General features: G+C 38.3%; 1 protein-coding gene across 2 annotated transcripts in view; it reads left to right on the top strand.

Annotated features, from left to right (window-relative positions):
* The window catches only part of TBC1D5 (TBC1 domain family member 5), a 636,101-nt gene that overhangs the window by 25,993 nt on the left and 586,579 nt on the right, over nucleotides 1-23,529 (top strand). Inside the window, exon 2 of one of the 2 annotated variants that reach the window (XM_072651233.1) lies at nucleotides 17,116-17,241. The exons of the other annotated variant lie outside the window; for it this stretch is intronic. The gene's annotated coding sequence lies outside the window, so the exon portion shown is untranslated. The remainder of the gene's footprint in view (nucleotides 1-17,115; nucleotides 17,242-23,529) is intronic. 2 annotated transcript variants of the gene reach the window in all.

Genomic DNA, 23,529 nt, shown 5'->3' on the forward strand with positions numbered 1-23,529 from the left:
CCAGCAGTTTAGCCCTCAAGTTTTTTAGCTTCCTAGACTATGACCTGCTTTTTGCTGGATGGGATGTCTAATGAAGTTGTCCACCTTGGAGACAGCTAGTGGGTCTGAAGTGCCCAAGAGCAAGCACACTAGCCGGATTACAGGTGGGAAGTTGTTTTCGTTGATCTGAAAGCTGCTCTGTAACAGAACTCATCTTTTGAACATCAAGATTTCTCCAGTGATGTTAACTGACTGTGAATCATGGATAACTCCGTCTTTGTTAATCAGAGTGGGGAAAAGAGCCAAGGGCCGAAGGAGAAATGCTTTATTAGGCATAATTAGGCTACAGCCTGTTTCCAGCCATGACTTGTATGTAAGGAAGGTGTGTGATTAGAGGAGGAGGTGGGCTGCTCATTTCGCAAGGTCAGGGGATAGTAACAGATGGACAAAATGAGTGTAGTGCTGGTGTCTGTGGATGTGAAAAGACACTGAGTCAAGCCTCACATTTGTTGGCTACATCCTCTGGCCAGAGTCTCCCAGATGAGCAGGTGTGTTTCAGGTGCTTGGGCACTGGTGGAAGGAGAAGAATGATTGATACCTTCACCTTGCCACTGCCTAGCCGGGCTACTGTCTACCCCTCCAGGTTCAAGTGTGTCCTCCTGGGGCTCTGGTGCTCTCCATGGTTCTGCTTCTGGTAGTGAAGTTGTGGAAAATTTGTTTGTTGGAGAACATCTTCATTACGAATGTTTTCTGTGTAAGAATAGCCTGCTGTCTTTGACAGTGAGCTCACTTTGTTAAATAATTGTCTCAATAAAGAGTTCATTTTTGCCTTCTACACATTGCCTAGTCGTTCATCAAACTTTGATTTATTGCTTTTTTTATTGTGAGGCTCTTCAGAGGATACAAAGAGCAAGCCCATAGTCTTCCCTCGTAGAACCAGAAGTTCTGTGACATGTCATTTTTGTTTTAGGCCTATTTATAGTACTGTCACTGAATTTATTTTTGTGGGAAAATAAGCCAAAAGACAGCTTATTCAGGAGAAAGGATGTCATCAATGCTGGAGTTACTCCTTTCTTTGCGTCCTTTATCTTTCCCAACATACCATCCTAACCTTGTTTTTGTTTTAGATATAGAACCTGGGCCTAATATTATATTACCTTATAAATTGAGAATAGGAACTAGGTCTGGTTATGAGAAGTGCTTTAAAGTCTTTCTTTTCCCCAATAAGTAAAACTCATATTTCCTGAAGTATTTTCTGGATAATGAACCAAAACCCATTTACCTGTTTTATCTGATGGTCTCTGTTAGAAAAGAATTTCATAGACTCATTGAATGGAAGGGACTTGTGAGAAGGAATCAGTATTGAATGGGTCTTAATAATCAACTGTTTGTAATTTGTGTCCTTATTTCTTCTAATAAGATTTTTGCCAATTCAAATTAGATTTTTTTTTAATGCTTTATGAAATGAAGTGACTAGGGAAAGGTACATCTATCTTGAAATTGAATAGTGTAGTTGAATTTGCCTTGAAAAAGACTGAGTTTTATGAATTTGAATGATAAGGCACTGACAGGAGGTCTTTAACATTTTTTTCTCTGTAACAGATGTCTTGGCCTGCAGTGACTCCAAATCCCATAATCCTTCCAATTTTCCCCTCTACTAAATAAGTTTCAAAAAAGTGACATTTTTATCACAAGTGATTGACTTAATTCATGCAAACATTGCAGCTGAGTAAAGAATATATATCCCAGTGAGAAGTACATTAGTATAAAATAAGATGTTAGGTTTTCAATAGCTTATTTTAACTTTTACTACATGTTATAGGATGCTCATCTATCTGAGTCCAAAATAATAATACATTTCTGCTTTAGGTTACCTTCAGTATTGAAAGGCTACAACTTAATGTGCTCTTCTTTGGCAATAATTAAAATTATTCTTGATGATTACTATGTTACCATTAACTAATGTTCTTTGGTATATGGGCATATAAGTACACATATGTGTCTTTTATTGTTGACATTTGCAGGAACTTATGGAATTACTTATAAAGACAAATTCAAAATTAGAAATAAAAATTAGTTAACATATATTACATGTCATAATTTGATTTTTAAAGAGTATTCCTAAGGAATTTAAGCACTGTCTCAGTCTGTTATCTAAAGAGCTTTTTTTGCCTCAGTAATACATATCTCTTGCTCTTACCTAGGAATGTAGCAGAGTGTGTGTGTGTGTGTGTGTGTGTGTGTGTGTGTGTGTGTGTGTGTGTCTCTGCGTGTGACATGACCAGAGAATGGGGGTAAACAGCCCCCCTAACCTGCTGTTAGTCCAGGTGTGAGGAGATGAGAGTCTGCATGCATATGCCTGAATGTGACAAGGCAAGTGCTGTGATTTGGTAGATAGAGGGCATGGCCTTGGAGTTCAGAGGGAGACTTGGGTTCAAGTCCTACACAACCTTATTGGCTGTGTGAACAGAAGTAAATCACAACTTCTGGTTCCCCCCAGGCAACTCTAGAAGAATACAGAGGCAGTGAATGAGTTGCTGTTCGATTTTAATGGAGGGAGTTTTCACATTGCATATTCCCTAAACTGATGAAATCTTGGGTCTGAGAACATCCTTTCCTCAGGAGTGTCTGCATGACTAACTAATGGTTGGAAAATGAGGCTTTTATCCTTCATCTTCATCCTGTCAACCTTTATCCACAGAGCAAGGAAATTCCTACCCTACGTCTAGCTATATCTCTTTTTATGTTTACACATTTATGTTGGTTGGTCTCAAGAGAAGAGGACAGTGTGGGGTTGAACTGGTCATCAAGGGGTCAAGATGGTGAAGAGAGGAGAATGTAGCTAGTACTTGGGGTGAGAGCCTTGGAAAGAACTGAGGGGACAGTTGAGGGATTGCAAGTCACTGTGTTAGGGGTTGTAAGGCACAAGAAGGGCTGGGATAGAGGGGAATGACAGTAGGTTGTGATCACTTTTTTCATGCTCGTATTATCTTGTTCACATTAACAAATGTCTGTTGAATTAATGTTATTTTGATAACATGAATTTTACCTAGATCTTAATTTAGTAATCTGTAGTGCCCAATTTGAAATCTTAATAAAAGTACAAAGACGAAGGTGTTTATGACTTTGCCAAAACAGAGATTGTCTCGAAGGAAAAATCAAATCATTATATTCCTTGGTTTTCATTCGTTTAATTATATAATTTCACACAGGTAAAGTTAGAAAGTTTAAAAAATATTTGAGAAATGAGGAGCATTTAAAAATAAGGTTTGGAGAAGGTAGGTGGCTCAGTGAACTGAGCGCTAGCCCTGGAGTCAGGAGGACCTGAGTTTAAATGTGGCCTCAAACACTTACTAGCTGCGTGATTTAAGTCATTTAGCCCAGATTGCCTCAAAAAAAAAAAAAAAAGATTTGTTTGGGTATGAAGACAATTTTGAAGACCGGTGGGAGTATTTGGAGAGTATTATAAAATAACCATCGTTAAAGTTGTGGGAACCAAAGTAGACAACTGAACTTACTGTTTGCCTCTTTCAGCCAGCAAAATAAACCTGAATTAGAGACTTGTCTTCCCTTTCGTAGCTTTCTCATACATTTTCCTTGCTAGATTCTTTACTTCAGCATGCATTTATTAAGGGGTTACTCTTTGCCAAGTGCTATGCTAGGCTCTTAGGAATAAAAGACAAAAATAAACCAGCTTCTATTCTCAAAGAGCTTACATTTTGGGGGAGACAGGCCATGGGCACTTAGGAGCAGTAAGTTAGGGTTACTCACTCCATTAATTTGCATGAGGGTTCTTACTATAAGTTCTAGGAATTTAAAATGAGTGAGGAGACATGATCAATTTATCTTACCTATTTTAGTTCCTACTTTGGGCAGCAAAGACTTCTCCAAATGAGTGATTATGTTGCAATTCATTGTGCTAGGGGATGGAAAAAGAAAAAACCCAAGCACACGACCTAACTATCTAAAAAAAGAAAAGATTTAAACTATCCTCGTGAGGGTTTGAAACAAGGGGTAGGATGCTCTGGTCCTCTAAATCTGTATCCACATAGCAACTTTTCTCTTTTGTGTAGGAAAAGACTCATCTCTTAAGAATGTTAGTGGTGCTGTCTTCTTTTCAGAGTTTCTAGGATAAAGTGATGGAGACCTAGGTATTTGTCATCTGTTACAAATACTTCCATATTTATACTTTGGAATCTTTGAGCATAGCGGTTGATTGAAGTGGAAAAGAATATGGGATTGAGATGTTTCCCAGTCTTCTTGAGTTTGGCTAACAAAAGGAGATAGTTAGGATCTTGTTTTTGAATTCAGGTGCTGTGGAATTTGGATTCATATATAAGTCTATCTGAGAAGTTATAATTGGAGAAACAGGTTTTAGAAGGGAAAGCAAAAGAAAATGAGAAACTATCAAAACTACATTGCTGTACAGGTAGTATATAATTAATATGAGCAAGGCAACTTCCCAGGGAGTTCTTCCTTTTAAATTTCTTGGCCATTACCAGACGGATAGCAGTGGGGCACTCCCATCTCAGGATCACAGAAAGGCCTTTGATAGTGATGACTGAGTTTTTTGTTCTGGGATTCTACCTATGGATGGTTACTCACTTTCTGTGGGGATAGGAGGAGCCAATAAACTTAAATGCCCAAAGATCTTAATATGAAGAAATGTGTGTATCAATATTTTTTTTTAGCAAGGAGTCACTTCATTGGCATTCCCCTAAGGAATGATGACTTTTGTAGGTACAAAATTTTAAGTAGACATATCCTGTATATTAAGAAAGAGAAGCTATGATTCCAGTCCAGATTCTGTAAAATGAATTGTGGCTGTCAGAATTTAATGGGTCTTAAAGCAGTGATAAGACAAATAAAAGGAGAACCAAGAAAAAGTACGTCAAAAACTTAGGAAGGAGAAAGCATCTGAGAGTTGAGGGTTGGTTAGCATTGCTCCATATTATGAAGTCAAGGAGAAAGACTGATAAAAGGACCCTGATTTGACAATTAAGGGGTGATTGGTAACCTTGGAGAGGGCAGTTTGAGTTGAGTGATGAGACTGGAATATAAATGGAAAGGGTGTAAAACATGAGGGCCAGTTAATAGGTGTTAACACTGCATAGTGTTAACACTGGGCCTGAAGTCATGAAGACTCATCTTTTTGAATTCAAAGCTGGCCTCAGACACAGCTGTATGACCCTGGACAAGTCACTTCACCCTATTTACCTCAGTTTCCTAAATTTTAAGATGAACTGGAGAAGAAAATGGCAAACCTGTCCAGTGTCGTTGTCAAGAAAACCTTAAATGGGGTCATGAAGAGTCAGACATAATTGAAACTACTGAATAACAAAAAAATGAGAGGAAAGGAAGTGGATGCAGTGAGAGGAAATGAGGAGACAGATATAGGGAGATAATGTGAGAGGATGGTGGTATCAAGTGAAAGGGTTTGTTTTTATTTTTGTTTTTTAACAGCAAGGGAAACTTGGGTCTGTTTGTAGACAGCAGAAAAGGAACCAGCAGATAGAGATCAAAAATTAGAGGGTGATTGTGGGAACATTGTACAGAAAGCCAGAGGGAATGCGATCAAGGGCAATGCAGCAAAGAAGGTGTTGGTTTGGAGAGGGTTGTTTTCTTCACATCTTGGAGGGAAGGAGGAGAGATGGAGTATGTCTAGTGTTTGGGGGGAGGAGGGCAGGCTTCTGTGGCAGAAGTAAATTATAAAGGAAAGTCTTTGCCGAGCTGAGTGGCAGAGGAAAGGGAGGGCATGCAAGGCTTAGGGTGAGAAGAACCTATTTAGAATAGGTGGGGTGAGATCAGAGTAGAGGGGGCCTGGGAGAAGTTACCATCAGAGGTCACAATGAGGAAGACATGGAGAAATGAGAGGTTACGGTCAATGGACACTTAGGGGTGACAGGAATGCAAGGCTGAGGTCACATTCATATAAGTTGAAGGCTTCAAAAGCTCTTGAAAAGTGACAGGGCTCAGTGAAGCTACCAGATCTAAAGTCAGGTATTTTTAATTTTAATTTTTGATCTTCTGAGCATATCGATTTATTAAGTAATGCATGGTAATTGCCCAACAATTTGGGACCGGGCTTCTTCCTCAGCTTTGAGCTGTAATACAGGGGCAGACAGACTTTTATACAATTAAAAACAATCAAATAAAGCCAACTAATTAATTTTTAAAAATAATATTTCTCCTGAATTACATATTAAAACAATTTTTAAACTTTTTCTTTTTAAGTTTGGAGTTCCATATTCTATCCCTCTCTCTCCTCTCTCCCCTTCCTGAGACAGTAAGCAATCCAATATAGGTTATACATGTGCAATCATGTATATTAGCCATTTTGTACAAGAAGATTCAAAGAAAAAGGATGAAAGAAAAAAAGTGAAAAATAGTATCCTTCACTCCTGTCAGGTACTTTTAAAGTCCAGTTGTTTGATTAGACAAGCTGGAAACGCCCCATCTGTTTTCTGGTCATTGCTGTCTATGATTTATCTATAAATGTTTTAAAATGTCTTGTGAAATAGTTTTTGTCTGTCTGAAAGTTTCAAGCAGCTTTGAGGTTCAGGTTTTAGGGCCTTCTGGGCTTAGGTTCTCCATAGCATTGACCTGTGGCATCTTGCTTTGAGCCTAGTGCAAGAGCTCCACATACTGAGGTGTCAGCTAACCAATGATGCTAGAGTTTTAGGACATACAGATAACTTACACAGTAAGTTGAGTAATACGTGCCTCTGTAGCCCTATGTTTATGGTTCTTTTTGGGGAACTGAATGGTGGGAAAAAATGTTATGGCCTCAGAAGAAGGAAGAGAACCCAGGTTCTGATATTCAGAAATGAACGCTGGCGCTTGGTGTAATAAGAGAGAGGCCCTTCCGTTTTTTTAAGTTTCCACTGGTGAGCAGGTCATCTCCTGTCAACATGACTGCTGAATACTGTCTTGATTTGGTAGGTTGTGAATTTATTTTGTGTTTTAGAGAATGGTTTGAAGATACTGTTGTGTCTGTAGAAGTCATGTGTCAGGCCTGTGGCTGGAGCTGACGAACTAGTTGTGGTTTCCTGTCAGTTTACAGTTTGGGGTGTTCACTCTTGGTGTAGTAACAAGGGATGGTGGGGAAATGGCAGCGTGTTACTCTGGAGTAGTGAGCGTCCTGTGACTTGTAGAGGGGCAGCAAAGGCTTGGAATCCTCCTGAAATCTTCTTGCTTATAACTCTGTGGTATAAGTGCCATCAGTGATCGTTCTTTAGCCTCTGGTTTACTAAATTTAATAAGAATCGTTTACAAAATCTTTGTGACTCAGACAGTTTACATATATGGGAATTCCACTGGGAGCATTTGTTAAATGTCTAAAACTGTCCTCAGCAAGCCTTGGATTGACCTAAAGCCTAGGCCTTTACTGGAGATCCCCAACCTCCCCAAGCCTTTGAGGTGAAGGAACAGAATGAGGGCTAGTCTAGCTCGTTGTGCAACACTCCTTGCAGGCTGATATGCCACCCACCATTGCCTCAATGGCTTCTCTTATTTTTCCTTAGGGGTAGCTAGGTGACACAATGGATAGAGCCCTGCACCTGGAGTCAGGGAGATCTGAGTTCAAATCCAGCCTCAGATACTTTCTAGCTGTGTGACTTTGAGCAAGTCACTTAATTGCTGCTTGCCTCAGTTTCCTCAGCTGTAAAATAGGAATAATAACAGTGCCTACCTCACAGGATTGTTTCAAGGGTCAAATGAGATAATATTTGTTAAGTGCTTAGCATGGTGGCACAATGCCTGGCACATAGTAGACATATAGTCTCTATATCGATCTCTTTGTATGTATGTATAGCTTATTCCCTTCCTCCCCTTTTCTTCTTACGCTCCCCTATCGCTATAATAATCATCAGTCTTTTAGGAGAAGACTGCCTCCCTGCTCCTGTCCACATCCCTCTCAGCCCAGTATTACCTGTGTTTGAATCCAACGATTTGCTTTCCTTTCATTGTGCCCTGAGTTCCTGTTCCACAGTAAGCAGATTTTCCTTCTCTTGACCTTTTCCTCTTCCACTCTTTCTATTAGCCCTTGAAGAGACTCACCGCCCATTTCACTGTCTTTTCTAGAACTGGCTACAGCTTCTCTCAAGCCCTGCCCCCTCACACGGCTCTCCATTGTCATTGCCACACTCTCCCTTTGCCTCCTTCAGTGAGTGACTGTCTTTTGAAGTCCCTTCAGTCGTGGTGGCTGGAACGTGCCTGCTGCCAAGTGGTTTTCCTTCCTTCCTAGCTTACAGATCGGATGCAAGATTCACTTTAAGGAAGTCATTGATTCATTGAGTCACCAAGAATTTATTAAGTGCCTCCTGTGACCCTGGAGTTAGAAGTACCAGAAAATGAAATAAGCCATAGTTGCAATCAGCATACATTCTAATACGGGAGACATTAAATACACTTAAAAATATGTATATCTTCAATATAAAGTTAACAAATATCTATATGGGCTGTAAGTAATCAAAGGGTTGGCTTCAGAGAAACCTGTGCAAACTTGTATTCACTGATGGAGACTGCGGTGAGTAGAGCAGTCTATAAAAGAACAACATTGCAAAGACAAGCAGTTTTAAAGAATTGTAGATAGAGCTATGATTAGTGCAACGATAAGCCACAGTGTCAGAGGGTGAAGAGAAGCACATCGCTCCCCTCCTTGATTTAAAAGGAAGAAGGAGACAGATTTTTTTTGTACATGGCCAATGTAGAGATTGTTTTGCCAGACTGAGCATATTTACTATGAGGGATTTAATTTTATTTTTATTTTTCAGTTGGTGGTGGTGAGGAGTAGAAGAGACTGAGGATAAATTCATGTAAAAATAGAAAAATAATTATATAATATTGTAATGATTTCAAAAGCATAATAAAATTAATATTAAAAGAAAAGAAAGGAACAAAAAGAGATAGTGTGAAATGGACCTGGAATAAATGTGGTGAAGTTACTGAATTGTAAAAATGTTTCCTGGTACAGTCGTACTTCACTTGTTTTTGGTTAATATCAATTCTATTTAAAGTAACCATTGTCTTTTTTCCCCCTCTAGTTGTATGTGACTCTTCTTGACTCCTTTTGGGTTTTATTGGGAAAGATACTGGAGTGGTTTGCCATTTTCTTCTTTGGCTCATTTTACAAATGAGAAAACTGAGGCAAACAGGGTTAAGTGACTTGCCCAGGGTCACACTGCTAGTGAGGTCAGATTTTGAACTCGGGTCTTCTGACCCAGGTTTGGCACTCTGTACCCAGCTACTCCTAAAGTAACCATTAAAATTATTTAAAATATATCTAACTTTGTAATCTTTTGTCTGTGTGCTGCTTTTGCCATTCTCAGTTCACAGAATTAGTGCAGTATTAAAGAAGTTCTGAGAAAAATTTTGAAAATAATAAAATGAAGTTTTCCAATAAGCTCTTAAACCAGGGCAAAGGGTGTTAACATCTCCTTAATCTTTACCCACAAAGGAAGTGGTTTGCAGAAATTGCATTTAGAAGTTGACATTTGCTACTCCCCAGAAAATATTGATCCCTTTCATGGTCAATTTTTGGAATAGATTTGTACGTAAAAATTTTTGTGTAATTAAAATTTTAGTAAATATAATCACATTTTAAATGGGACAGGGAACTCTGGGATTTAGGATTAATGTTTCTCTGAAGTGAAGAATACTTGTCAGTCATACTTTTCATTTAGGGATTTTGTTTCTTTTACAGTTTCCTTAAAATGGGTGTACATGTACTGTGTAGTGTTTACTCAGATTTCTCTTCCAGTTGCAATTGGGTTGCATTGTGTGAAAGTACTAGATCGTCTTCATTAATACGGTGTTTGATGCTATTTGCATTCGTTTTAAACAGGAAAAAGGGGCCTTTGAATTAGTCACAGTGTGTTCAGCACACTGTTTGTGTTTGTTATTTTAAACCTCAGTGAGCTTTCTTTTCCTACGTCTTGTAATTTTTCACCAATCTGTTATCTCTTATAGGAATTATAAGAGTGGAGAAACACATCAAAAGATTGATTTTTAAACATTTTTTGGAGTGAGTTCTAGATCATGCATTTCAGACAGCCACAGAGGTGGTTATTGTAGAAAAGGCAATTTGGTGTTTCCTTTGTAACGAGCTCTTCTGTTAAGGCAAAAACTGATGAAGAACCAGAGTGATTGTCTCCTGTTGCATGTTACTTGCAGAGACTGAGTATCAGTTGAGGTTTGGAAATATATTTGTTATTTAAAAAAACTGGTAGGATTTACGGTAATTTTTATTTAAATCAATAGTTGGCACTTCAATGATTTTTTTAAAATAAGTACTCTGGAAGCCTCAACTTCGGCATTTAAGTGACTGCACTGTTTACTTTTCTTTCAGACTTTCCCTAATAACTTGTTTAAGTGCCTCCCCCTTCTGGAGCGGTAGTGGAGCTTCATACTCAAAGCCAAATTTTTCAGACATTGGCCATTGTACTGGATTTAGAATAAAATTACTTGCCTAATAGTGCACGACCCGTGGTAACCTACTATGACGTTTTTTCTAAAAAGGTTATAGGTATATATTATCTTCAAAACTATAATTTCAAGTTATAATAACTTCATGATAATATCATTGGGCTTAAATTATCTTAAATTACATATCCTAATTAACATTCACTTTATAATTATATATTTGAAAAATTAATTATTTTTTACAAAAGACACTTAAAATTAAGTCTAAGTAAAAACTGATTTAAATAAAAACTTGTGAGTCTTAAGTTTTTATTCACCTTGAACTTGAAATATTCTTATAAATTAAAATCTGTACATGGCACATATTTGCCTAGTTGTCTAAAATTCAATATTTATTTTACAAATCAGTTTCACAAATCAATTTTTCTTAAATCAGATTGAGTTTTTTGTATAGATTAAAGTTTATAATTGTAAAATTATAAAGAGAATTTTAATTTAGGATATTTAACTTCTTGTAATTTAAGTTCATATTATCACTGGTTAAAAACTTTTAATTATGTGATATTTGAAGCATTAGATTCATGTAGCTTAAATTCTTTTATATAATAGGTCACCATGGATCACATGCTATATGTTTTTATCAGCTTATCTTTCTGAATGATCTGTTCCTGGGTACCACCTCTCTTCTCTCCTTTGGCATTAGCTGTCATTGCTGTGATGCTCTCGCTGCTCACCCCTGCCTCAGCATTTCCATCTAGCTTCTGTAGGAAGCATTTCTTGATTCCTGATGTGCTCTCTCCCTCTTCCCCCATTATTTAATATTTACCTTGTATATGTTATACACATACACACACACTCACATACATGAAATAATCTTAAACTTGAAACAACTTAATACAGGTTTTCACCCTTGAGGCAAGGAGTTTTGTCTTGTGCCTTTGTATCCTTAGCACCTGGTACACAGATTATTGATTTACAAGTCAATAGTAAGAGCTCAATAAATACTAGTTGGATGGAATCCAGTTATTTTCCTGCCAATACTTTCAATCTAATACCAGTCAATCTTTTATTTAACCTGTACATATAGTAAAACTGATAAAATCACCAGTATTTTCTATTTGCTTGACATCCTTTGTTACTTATCAAAACTCTATAGCAGTTCCTCCAAAAGCTAAAATACCAGTACTCAGTGTAGTAATCTTTCAAACTTTAATAAATATATTTCTTGTATTTCTGAGTATTTATGCAAGAAAGGAGTCACTCAAACTTTTAGATTAGTAAGTTTTTTTTAAGGCCAAATTGTTACCATTACCCTAATTATCTTGTCTAGCTAGACCACCATATTATTTCGAATTTAGAGGTAAATTTCCAACCTAGATAAAATTTTAGTGTGCTCAAACCACAAGTTCAGTAGGACTTCCTTGTCAAATGGGCATTAAGAATGGGGGGAAAAGACTTGGAGAAAAAAATGTCCATTGTTTTCACATCACAGTTCTGCTCCACTAAAGGTGCTATTAGTGTTTGAGTGAGACTACCTTCTTTTTGTTGTTCATTGGTAGAGTCCTATCTGACTCTTTGTGATCCTGTGGACCATATCATGCCAAGTCTTTCCATCCTCCACTGTTTCCTGAAGTCTGTCCAAGATTACGTTCATTGCCTCCAAAGTACTCTCTATGCATCTCATCCTTTGCCATCCGCTTATCTTTTTGCCTTTGGTATTTCCCCAGCATCAGGGTCTTTTCCAGTGAGTCTCATCTTCTCATTATGTGGCCAGAGTATTTACACTTCAGCCTTAGTATTTGTTCTTCCAATGACTCCCTTCCTATAACCTTTCTAACCAAGACAAATTTAGTCATGTTTCCTGGGTGAGAGGTAATATTTCAGAGGTATTTTAATTTGTATTTTTCTTATTAGTTATTTGTACAATCTTTCACATAGCTGTTGATGATTTATAATTCTTTTGAAAACTTCATATTCTTTGACTATGTTCATAGTCTGAAATACTCATATCATTTTCTATATACATATGTACATACATGTATGTTTGTGTGTGTGCATGTGTGTGTGTATGTAGGAAAAGAATTTGGTCAGAGATATTTGATGCAAATTTTTTCTCCCAGTTTAATAGTTGTTTCTTATCTTAACTGTCTTGATTTTGTTTGTGCAAAAGTGTTTTAATTTTGTATGGTTGAAATTATTTTATCTTTCATGTTTACCTCTATCCCTTGTGGAAGTACATTAAAAACCTCCTTTTTAGGTCATCTGAAAATATTAAATATTTCTCTAAAGTTTTTTTCCTGATTTTTTCCTTTAGAAAAGTGTGTAAAAGGACAAAAATTTTAAAAAAGGTGGATTAAAGGTCAGGCATTCATTAGGGCCCTGCTGTGTATCAGGCACTGTGCTAAGCACTGCGGATGAAGGAAAGAGAAAAGACACAGGAACAAGTTTGTGCAAACAGGGAAGGAAGGAAGCAAGCATTTATTTAGTACTTACTATGGCATTGTGATAAATGTTAGAGGTAAAGAAAACAAAAAAGATAATCTGGCCTTCAAGGAGCTTCCTATAGAATGGGGAAGACAACACATAAAAGAGAGGTGGGAGGAGGCTGAGGGAGATGAAGGCATCTGGCACTGGGTATGTAATTTGGCAGTCAACAGCAGACCCAGGAGACAAATCAAGGCGGTAGTGTGTGGCTCTTCCACCAAATACTTGGGGCTCCAAGAACAACTCATCATTGGGAGGTAGAGAGAGGACATGGGCCTCATGGAGGGATTTTTCATAGAGAATGGGCTGTGGTGGTTTATTCTAGATTGAAGAAGCTGAAGGAAATTTCAAGGTGAGCCAGGAGAAGAGAAGCATTGTTCTTGAAGATGGAGTAGAATATTAACCCAGATCTTATGACATTTCCCTTGTTGAAGATTTCTATATGTGTTATTTCAAAATGTATTGTGTTAGAGACATTTTTGAGGGGGGATTGCTGGTGTGGACATCTTTTCTGAAAATGTTTGGATTCAGAATGGTGAAAATAAAGATTGTTTCTGAAAGACTTACACCTCACATGCAGAGTACAATATTCTTCTTTAACAACCTTATTTGCCTAAGAATTCTTCTCTGTAGGCATAGAAAAATATCTCTGTCCACCTCTCCTCCCTTCTTCACTCCCCCCCTCCTGCCCTTTTAAAAATATTTATGTGTTGACTTTTATTATTAATCCATTTGGTTTTTCTTAATTGGATGATTAGACCAAACTGAGGGATCACAGTTCTTTTTCAAGAATCTCTGCAATCAGCCTGTTACACATCCTCCAACAGAGCCTCACATCTAGAAGGAATCCTATTCCAAAGACTGTGTTGTCTCCTTAGTGACAGAGATGAATACTTTTGGTGAGCACATCTCATTTCATATTTTTTATTTTTATCTGATATTTTTTATCAGATTTTTTATCAAATAATGTTAGTTTCTATATCATATTTTTTAAGGAATCTTGAATAACTTTGAGGCTTGGTTAGGAGAAAACTTGTGGACAGGGAGCTTTACTGTCTAACATGTAATATGGTTAATGGACATCCCATAGGATGCATCTGTCAGTTCAGTGAGAAAGACCAAGTTGGAACCACAGCGAAATGGAGAGAGGCGACAAGGGTGCATTTCTTTTGGGAAGTTGTGGAGTTCCTTTAATACCTCAGGTTCATAAAGGAAGATGGGACAACAGGTGCATGGCTTGTGTGTTCTTATGTCCCCTATTGTCCTTGTTAGACCAGGCAAGAGTGAATAGCCCCTGGTGTGTGGCTGTTCACCTTGTGCTGAATTAGGGGTGGATGTGTTCAAGAGTCACCTAGGACAGGTAAGCAGGGATAGACTGTGCTCTGTATTCTTTCAAGGAGCATCCTAGGTGAGGAGGTCACTGGGCCATTTCAGTATTGATCCGTTATTCATTTGGTGCTTATTGTTTTATGCAGAGTATGACGTTGACTGAAAACCAGTCCCTAACACATTGTTCTCAAGTTTTCCAAGTAACTTGTGTGAAACAAAGAGCCTTTCCAACAGTAGCCTAAGGTACTTGGGTTCATTGAAGGCTGTACTACTAAACTTGCTTTGGACTCTTTCTTATTTAGGGTGTTCTGCCGGTCTAGTTTTCTGTTTTTTAATAAGTATAAAATAATTTTGGGAATGATAGCTTTATAACATAGCTTGAAGTCAGAAAATATCATGTCCCCTTCATTCTTATTATTTTTATTACTCCCCTTGAGAGTCTAGATCTTTTGTTGCTTGAAATGAATTTTATTTAGTCTAGTTCTTGATAGCTTGGTTAGTGTGGTACTAAATATATAAATTTATTTATATTATATTGTATTCATCATATTGGGGTGGTGCATCAGTGAACAATTACGATCATTCCACTTTTTGTTCTTTTATTTTTGGCAGTATTTGTTTTGTAACCATATTTACATAAATCTTGTGTATATCTTGGTAGGCTAACTTCAGATATTTCATACATCTTGTCATTTTCAACGGAGTTTTTCTTTCTGTGATCCCTACCCAGTTGCTATATAACAAATGCTGAATACTGAAGATTTTCATGGAATTTATTTTGTGTCTTATTGCTTCATTAAAGTTATTAATAATTTCAATTAGTTTTTTTTTTTGCTGTTTCTCTTGGGTTTTCCAAGTAAACAAATCATATTATCTGCCAATAAAATTATTTTCATTTCCACTTTGATAATGTTTGTCTTTAATTGCTTTTTCTTTTCTTATTGCTAGCTCTTGTATTTTTAGAACTTTGTCCATTGGTGAGAGGGCAGCTGGGTGATGCAATGAGCATCAGTCCTAGGGTCAGGAAGAATTGAGTTCAAATGAGGCCTTAAACACTTTTCCATAACTTGCCCAGCCCCTCCCCACTTGATGGGTATCCCTTGGTTTCCAGTTTGGGGCACCATAAGAAGAGCTGCTATAAATATTTTTGTACATTTGTATCATTTTTCTTTTTCTTTGATGTCTTCGGGAGTGGACTTGATATTAGGGTTGAGGTTGGGTACTTCTTTAGGGAATGTCTGAGCTGGTCCTCTTGCTGCTTTTTTGGGGGCTATTTAGTGTCATGTTATTCTCAGCTCAGGCAGGGAATCTGCAAGCTTCTAGGGCTTCCAGAGTGAAGCTGGACACTTCCCATTCTCCAAACTCCCTCCCCCCACCCAGAGTTTGGGTCTGAACAACTGTAGACTGATGCTAAACGTAACCCCTGCTGTGAAGTTGGTCTGTACTGCAGTTCCTCTTTTCTTTGGTTTGGGGTTCCTGCCTTAGTTATTGCTTTGCAGGCTTCAGATGGGACCAGAAGGTGAAATGGAGACTTTTCAAGACCCATGGAGTCTTTTGCCACAGTTGCCGTGATTTGCTTCTGAAATTGCGTATCTCTGGGTCTGCTGCCTAGGACTTGCTATTTTTTTGCACAGTGCCACAGCTGGATTCATGACCCCTCCTCACTCCACCTTGGATCTGGGTCATAGGATTGGACAATGGATGACAGTGCTGCCGATTGGCATCTGTTTCTGTGGTGGTGCGCTGCTGTGGATCTGGGACACCTTCTTTTGCCCTGGTGCGCCATCTCTCCCTTTCGCTGGAGTGCTGTGTGCAGCGTGATCCTGACCAGACTATACCCCTGGTGTCCACAGACCTCTCTGCTTACCTAGGCTGACCTGGTCATTTTAAACTTTGTTTTATTTCTTCTAGGAATTTTAAGAAAATTTGTATCTAGGTTGTGTTCCTCTTTGAAGCTTTTCCTTGTAGATATTTTGGAATCATTCTTTTCTTTTGGGTTTGTGTCTTGAGTGTCCCTTTTATCACAATAGCTCTTATAGTGGGATTCTTTTTTGTTTGCTCATTCTTCCAGCCTTCCAGCCATATGTGGACCAGGCTCTGCACATTTCTTGGGCAAATGTCTGGGCTACGCTTGGTCCTATTTTGTGATTGTGGGTATTGAGTATTGGTTTAGTGAAGCATCATGGACTTCTCATGTTGGGGACTTGCAAGCTTTCAGGATGCTAGGTGTTGTCTGAACTGGGGTGAAATCTGATCTCTGTCTTCTTGGTCTGAGGTCTGCAAGCTCCTGATGTGGATTTGCTTTAGAGTATTAAAGCTATATACTTGCCCCTCGTTGGAGCTTCAGTAAACTGGTGCTGTATTCAGCTATAGTACATTCAGAGGGAAAGAACCTTCATATTCCCTGTTCTGAGTTCTCTGTCCTACTTATTCTGCTGCAGTCTTCAGATTGTGATGGAGACTGGAACTAAGAATCTGAACTGTTGTTCCTAGAGTCAGAGCCACACAGCCACTACTCTTTTCTGGTCCTCTTTCTTGCTCAGCACATAGCCTTGGGCTGCAAGGGCTCCTTAACCTGTATTACCACATGAGTGCAGGTTCCTTTTTTATTTTATGCTTTTGGTCTTTGATGCAGCTTTGTGGGCTGAGCAACAGAGCCATCAATATTTGTCCCTGTTGTCCCCATTTGTCCCCATTTCCTCTGCTCAGTTTGGGAAATCTCACCCCGTGTACACAGCTTGTATGTTCTGAGCTGGGAGGCTTGTTCCTGGTTAGTCTCAGCCCTCAGTATCCATAGACTTCTTTGTGTTCCTATGTGGAATTGAAAAAAATGACCCATTGTGAATTTTTTTTACCTTACTTGGAGTTACTGATCAAGACTTTCTCTGGTATGTTTTTTAGATCTTTGTGGACTATTGAGGAGGGGGAACCAAGCTGTACAACTTCCATACTCACCACCATCTTGGCCAGTCACTCAACAGTTCTGTCAGCCCTTTGCCTTTCTAACTGCCCAAGAACTTTCTTAAGGTAGTCCCCTGCTCTTGCTTTTTCTGAATAAATAGCCTTATAGGCTACACATGAGCACCTCTCTGGCCACACTACTGCTTGCCATGCTGGAGAGGCCCTTATCTGTGGCTCATGTTTATGTTTCCTTATTCTTATTACATTATTACATTTATGAAGGAAGTACTTAATATTTATACCTTTTTACAAATATTTACAATTTGTACTCTAGCACAATTTTTTTGAGAAGAAAAGATATAATGTGACTTTAAGAAATATGCATTTTCCTTAATATTCTCATTTAGAATATGCCATTGTCATTGATTTTCCTTTTTAAATGGTCTGTTTATTCCTGTTTGTTTTTGTTTGTCATATTTAGCCAGCTCTGAAAGAGTAACATTAAAGTCTCCTATAATTATTGTTAATTTCCATGCCTTTTGGCAATCCATTTAGCCTTTTCTTTTTGAACTTATATGCTATGCCACTAAGCGATATACATTTAATAAATGTTTGTGTTTTCCTCCATTTATTTATTTTATATTTTTCCCTCTTTAATCTTTTCAGTTATCTTTGTCTCTGTGATTACTTTTGATTGCATTAATTTGTTCTTTGTTTTCCCACAAACTTCCTATTTCCCACAAACATCCTATTTCATGTTCCTTTAATCTTCTTGCACAGTTATTCTTTGCTTAAAAAGAAAAAATAATAATTCCCAGGCTCACTCCTTTTAGCCCTTTCTTCTCCAGATAAGGGTGTGATTAAAAATCCTTCCTGCTTCTCACTTCCCCACATCCAGCCTGAACTTGAGCAGTATTCCCTTGTGGCACCCTTCTCCTTATAGCCCTTTTTTATTTCTCTCTCCTTCGAGGCTATTCTGAATTTATTTTCTTTTATTCACTGCCTTTATACTTTCATGTGCCTTTGTGGTCATCTCTGTTCCCCTTCTAGAGGGAAGGGAGAGCTTTCTGGCATGTCTACTCTATGCTCCATGTTGAGAAGGTAAAAGGTGAGATCTTTCTCCTGTAAGTAACAGGATCTTCACTCCAGTACATCTCTCCTCATTCTCCCTTTCATTTTCTTTGTTTTTTCTCATGGTATTTTTTTGTTTTTTTTTTTTTTTAAGAATCTTCATCTGCTATATGCTTCACTTATGGAACTGTCAATTAGTAAAGGAGATAGTAGTGTGGTGGGAATATCTCCCTACGATGAACCATTTTGGCCTGCTCTTAACTCTCTTGCACTTACTGTCAACATTTATTCCTTCAAAGACTAATATAACCTACCTCTGGAACTATGTTTCTCTTTCCACCCTGGATTCATCTGGAGTGAAATGTAAACCTGGGACATGTAATCCTTGCTTGGAGAACATTGTCTCCTAAAGCAGAGTTGTCACCTACAGAGCTCACAACTCTTCTGAGCCAAACCTAGCTAAAATATGATTGGAACATTTAATAAAATAAGTAAAAAATAAATACAGAAATATTATATTTAAAAAACCAAATCAGTATGTGGCCCATAGGGATCCTTTGTGTATAATTAGGATCCCCTATTTTTTATCTGAGTATGACACCACTGTCCTCAAATATCCATTCCTGCTCCCATTAGAAAACCCATTAGAAGTCTCTGTCGCTCTCCCTCACTCCATCTGTTAAAATGCCTTTTCATCCCTTTGTTTTCCTCTTCTAAGGGAGGCTGCTATTCTACTACCTCTTCTCCTCAGCTGCACCTAGCCTACTGTTCTAAAGCTCCCCATGCTTGTCAAGACACTAAAGAAATACTTATCCTAGTTGGGTAAGTAGATAGCCATTTTTTTCCCCTAGGATTTTGGCTCTGAGAGGGTGTATATATATATATATATATATATATATATATATATATATATATATATATATATATATATGTATGTATGTATGTATGTATGTATGTATGTATGTATGTATATACATATATGCACATATTTGAATATACACACAGCTTGAGAGGATGGTTGGGTAAAGTGAAGATTATTTTTAAATATGAGGGAGACCTAGGCATGTTTGTAGGCAGCAGGAAGAAGCCATTGTATCAGAAGAGATTGACATTTAGAGAGAGAAAGTACTAATTGTTGGAGGGCCCTTTGTGAAAAGGGCCATCTCCTAATTGGAAATTAGAGCAAGGGAAGAGAGTTTGGGGCATGAGGTTAAGGGGTTTAGAGAAATAGAGTAAGGGAGAAAAAGAGACTTGAGGAAAATGTTTTCTTAGTGATATTTGATGTTTCTCTGCTGCAAGAGGGAACAAGGAGCAAGGAGCATCTGGTGAGGGAGACTTTGAGGAGAGAAAACTAGTTAGTGCAGGACCCACCAAGAGGCAGCCTGGGTTGTCATGTCTTTGGAGACAGAGAACACAGATTCTTCCTGGGGCTGCCAGAAGCTGTAATCTTGGACAACACATCCTTGCCTTGTAGCCTCTTAGCTTCAGTTTCCTGATATGTAAAATCCAGTGTAACCAATAAGCATTTGTTAAAACAGATGATAATAATACTTACATGACAGTTCTATCTAATGGAGTTGTTCTGATAAAGGTTTTTATAAAATTATCCAATTCAAATTCTTATTTGTAAAGTAGGAATGTTAATATTTTCACTGCCTATTTCATGGAATATTTTGTAAACCTTCGAGGACCTGCCTCAGTCAAGAACTGAATTCCTCAGTGAGGTTACTTAGCGTCTTAGAGAGTTACCTGGGGCCCTGAGAAGTTAAGTGACTTTCCTGGGGACACAGCCATTACATTTCAGAGGTAGGAACTTGAATCTAGAGCTGTCTACACCTCCAAGGCTGGCTGTAAGCTGTGGTTTTTGTAAATGTTAGCTGGTGTGGTCAAAAGAAAGTTAATCCTGAGGCAACAGTTGTTTTGTCTCCATAAAAATAGTCTGGAAATCATAGACATTTAGAGTTAAGTATAAAAGTGAGGCCTCTAAGAAGTATATAGATCCAGGTGGTAAGAGGCATAATACAAACACTGAGAATGTGGAATACGGGCTGGGGAGGCCCCAAATCCACCCAGAGAAACTGATGAATGTAGCTGGAAGGATCTCTATAAACCTAAAAGGAGGGATGTTCTGTCCTAGAGACAAGGGATGCAATCACTGTGTCAAAGGTGAATTGTTAGGAAGTGAGAAGTGTAACATCTGGTCAGGAGTGATGTTTGTCAGGCTGACCTTTGTGACATCTCCGTGCCGGTAAGCTGAACCAGCATATGAAGAGCTAAATGGAAGATCTGTTTGTTTGTTTTTTGTTTTTGGCACCAATTAGAGAGAAATGTGTGGAGTTGTGACTTTTGTGGTGGTGGTTGTTCATTGCTGAAGATGCAACCTTGTGGTGAGACTGTTTTTGCTCAGGATTAGATATAATTTCTAAGTAAAACAAATAAGCCTAAAGTCGAAATTTTTACAGTCGTTTTCTTTAACTGCCTGTGTGGTTATGTGACAGACTTTTAGCCTATGGATGTTCCCATTATAGTGTAAAAGCCCAGAGAAGAAATAGGCAGTGTCTTCCCTTCCCATAAGGAATTTAGAGTCTAGATCCTCTCTTATTCTTTCTTAAGATGGACGCCTATTTTAGGGTGTCCTGAATCCTAGGTTTGGATAATCCTATAAGGCTTACTTTGCAGAGACATTGCCTTGTCTGAAAGGAATCAAGAAAAATGAATGAAAGAAGAAAGAACAACAGCAGCAAACAAGGTAGCATATTTTAAAACAGAGGATACTTTGTATATTATTGATAGACGATATTTTCCTAAATATCAGACCCCTGATTCCTGACCCCACTGTCAGTCTTCAGAGAGGGTTTTCCTCAGGGCAGTGCCCTTCCTCTTTTTAACACCTCTCTGAATCATTGCTTAGCCGCTGGCCTCCAAAGCATGGAATTTGGGTCATTGCCTTGATCGACATAATCTAGGGATTCAGAAAATATGGACAAATCACAACACCTGCAAAAGGAGGAAGAAACCAACAGTGGATGTAGACACCTATTAGATGATGATGAAAAAAGGATGCAGAATGGTTAAATCTGGCTAGCTAGTTGTGGGGCCATGCTCCATCCCACCCCCATGTTGATTTCCTTCTCTAACCCCATAGCATTCTATACTTAGTGTCTCCTAGATTAGTGTTGTTGGACGAAAATAGAAATGGATCCCTGCTGGCAGTGTATTAATTTAGAACACCTCAAATTAACATTATCTATACTGTATTGCAGTTTATTTAATTGATTAAGCATTTTCCAGCTATATTTTAATGTGGTGCAGCCCAGTAGTTTGACACCAATGTTTTAGACCATGACTCCCTTCCCTGGCCTCCACTCCCATGGTTATATCTGGTCAGCTGCCTCATTAGAATTTTGATCCCCACTGCTTATACTCCAACTCAGACTGATGATGGTGGTTCAAAATTTGAAAGGCAGCAAGCTCTGTGGCCCATAAGAATCTGTTTTACAAAGAGTATTGAAGATTTCCCCCTACTACTGTCCCTATAGGGCAGCAAGCATCTAAGAAAATTCACCCTAAGAGTTCACAGGCTCTGGCCCTCTTAAAGTACCACCTTAGTTTATCTTTCCCGGAATCACTGCCCAATAAATAGACGAAGGTCCCCCAGGACTGGTTTTCTAAATATTTTGATGTGACCTTCAATCTTCCTTTGTGCTTTTACTTTAAAGTTGGATCAGCTGCTCTGTGTTATAGGTGAAGATGGTTACATGCCTGAAAACTACTGATCAAATTTAGCAATTAACCAAAAAAAAAAAAAAAAAAAGCTCTCAGAGGTGTAAAATTAGGCTTGTTTACTTGTCTAAGAAGAGTATTGTTGAGAAACAGCTTGCCTTTACATAATTGTTGTCAAAAAAGATAGGGGATCCTTTGGGTTGTATTTTTAACTGCAGATTTAGAGTACCACACAGCCGGCACCATGGACTTAGCAGTTGTTGAGAATATAAGGCTTATTTTGCAGCGACATTACCTTGTCTGAAAGGAATGGTATTTTCTAAAGCAAATTTTGATGTGAGTATGAGAGGTAGAAGGAAGTGATGTAATGATATTTGTGCATTCCTTCAACTAACTGAATGTAACCACACAAAAGAACAAGTAAGTCATTTGGCTATGTTGATTTTTCTTGACAAACCATGGCAGTCTATCCAAAGGATATCCTTTAGTTTAAATAAATATAGATTATGATTTATCATATTTTTCCTTTTCTTAATACCCAAAGAGAATTAAGAGACTTACCTGATACTAATTTAGCAAGAAGCCAGTTGTCTGACTTTTAAAGATGATTGAATAAACTTGATAATAATTTTTAATAATAATATTTAATAATTTAATAATAAAAATATTTAATAATACATTTTAGTACTCAGATGGCATAAAAGTTGGCTAACTTTCAAGTTTTTGACTTTTCTTGTGGAAGATCTTTGATCCTTATGCTTTTCTTGTGCATCCTGTCAGTTTGTTTAGGGTGTATAGAAATCATGCGTCCATTTAACCTTCATTTTGCTTCTCTTCTCTAGATTGTCACTTTAGTGTAGTTGTATTCCCAAGTAGTTACTCTCTATTTTGTCTTTGAGGAGACTATTCATTTTGGATTCAGGTTCTTTTATTTTGCTAATTATTTCCCTTCTATGGGCTGTAATTTTGCCATTTGTTTCCTTTTAACTTATGCTTTTAGGATTCTCATTTCTCTTTTGAATAGGCCTGTTTAAGAAGTAGCCAGGACTTGGCCCCTTTAATGAGGTCAAGAAAGAAAGACATCAGGTTGGGTAGGGAACAGCAACACTTACTATTGATAATCACTCTCAAGCTGGGAGGGGCCAGAGAAGCCCTCAGGCAGGACCCCAATGGAGTCCCAGTTTCAGAGTGCAGTAGGTTTAAAGAGGGGAGGGGAGGAGAGAAAACCCAAGTCAACTGGGCATCTTTTGGCCATCTAAGTTTACCTTCCTTTGGAGAGGAGAAGGAAGGGGAGGGGGAGGCAGACAGGAGAGGAGGAGGTGAGTTACCCAGCTAGCATTCAGCAAGCTTTATCTACTCACAAGATTATGTTTGTCCTTCGTTGCCGAAGAAGACCATGCCATCAGAGAAATGATGACATGACTTGCACTTGACTTTGTTTTGAGTGAGGGAGGGCTGTGCAGGTCACCAGCCTCACTTCTCTGCCAGAGCCGTCTGAATCCAGATTCCTGATATTCCCCAGGATGATGGGAAATGACCCAGGATGCACTCGGAGACTATGGGCCCTTTAGGCCTAGGTCTTTGCAGGTACTCAGGGTGAGGCTATGCCCATCTTAAACA

This window comes from Notamacropus eugenii, chromosome 3 (genome assembly GCF_028372415.1).
Source record: "Notamacropus eugenii isolate mMacEug1 chromosome 3, mMacEug1.pri_v2, whole genome shotgun sequence".
Taxonomy (NCBI): Eukaryota; Metazoa; Chordata; class Mammalia; order Diprotodontia; family Macropodidae; genus Notamacropus; species Notamacropus eugenii.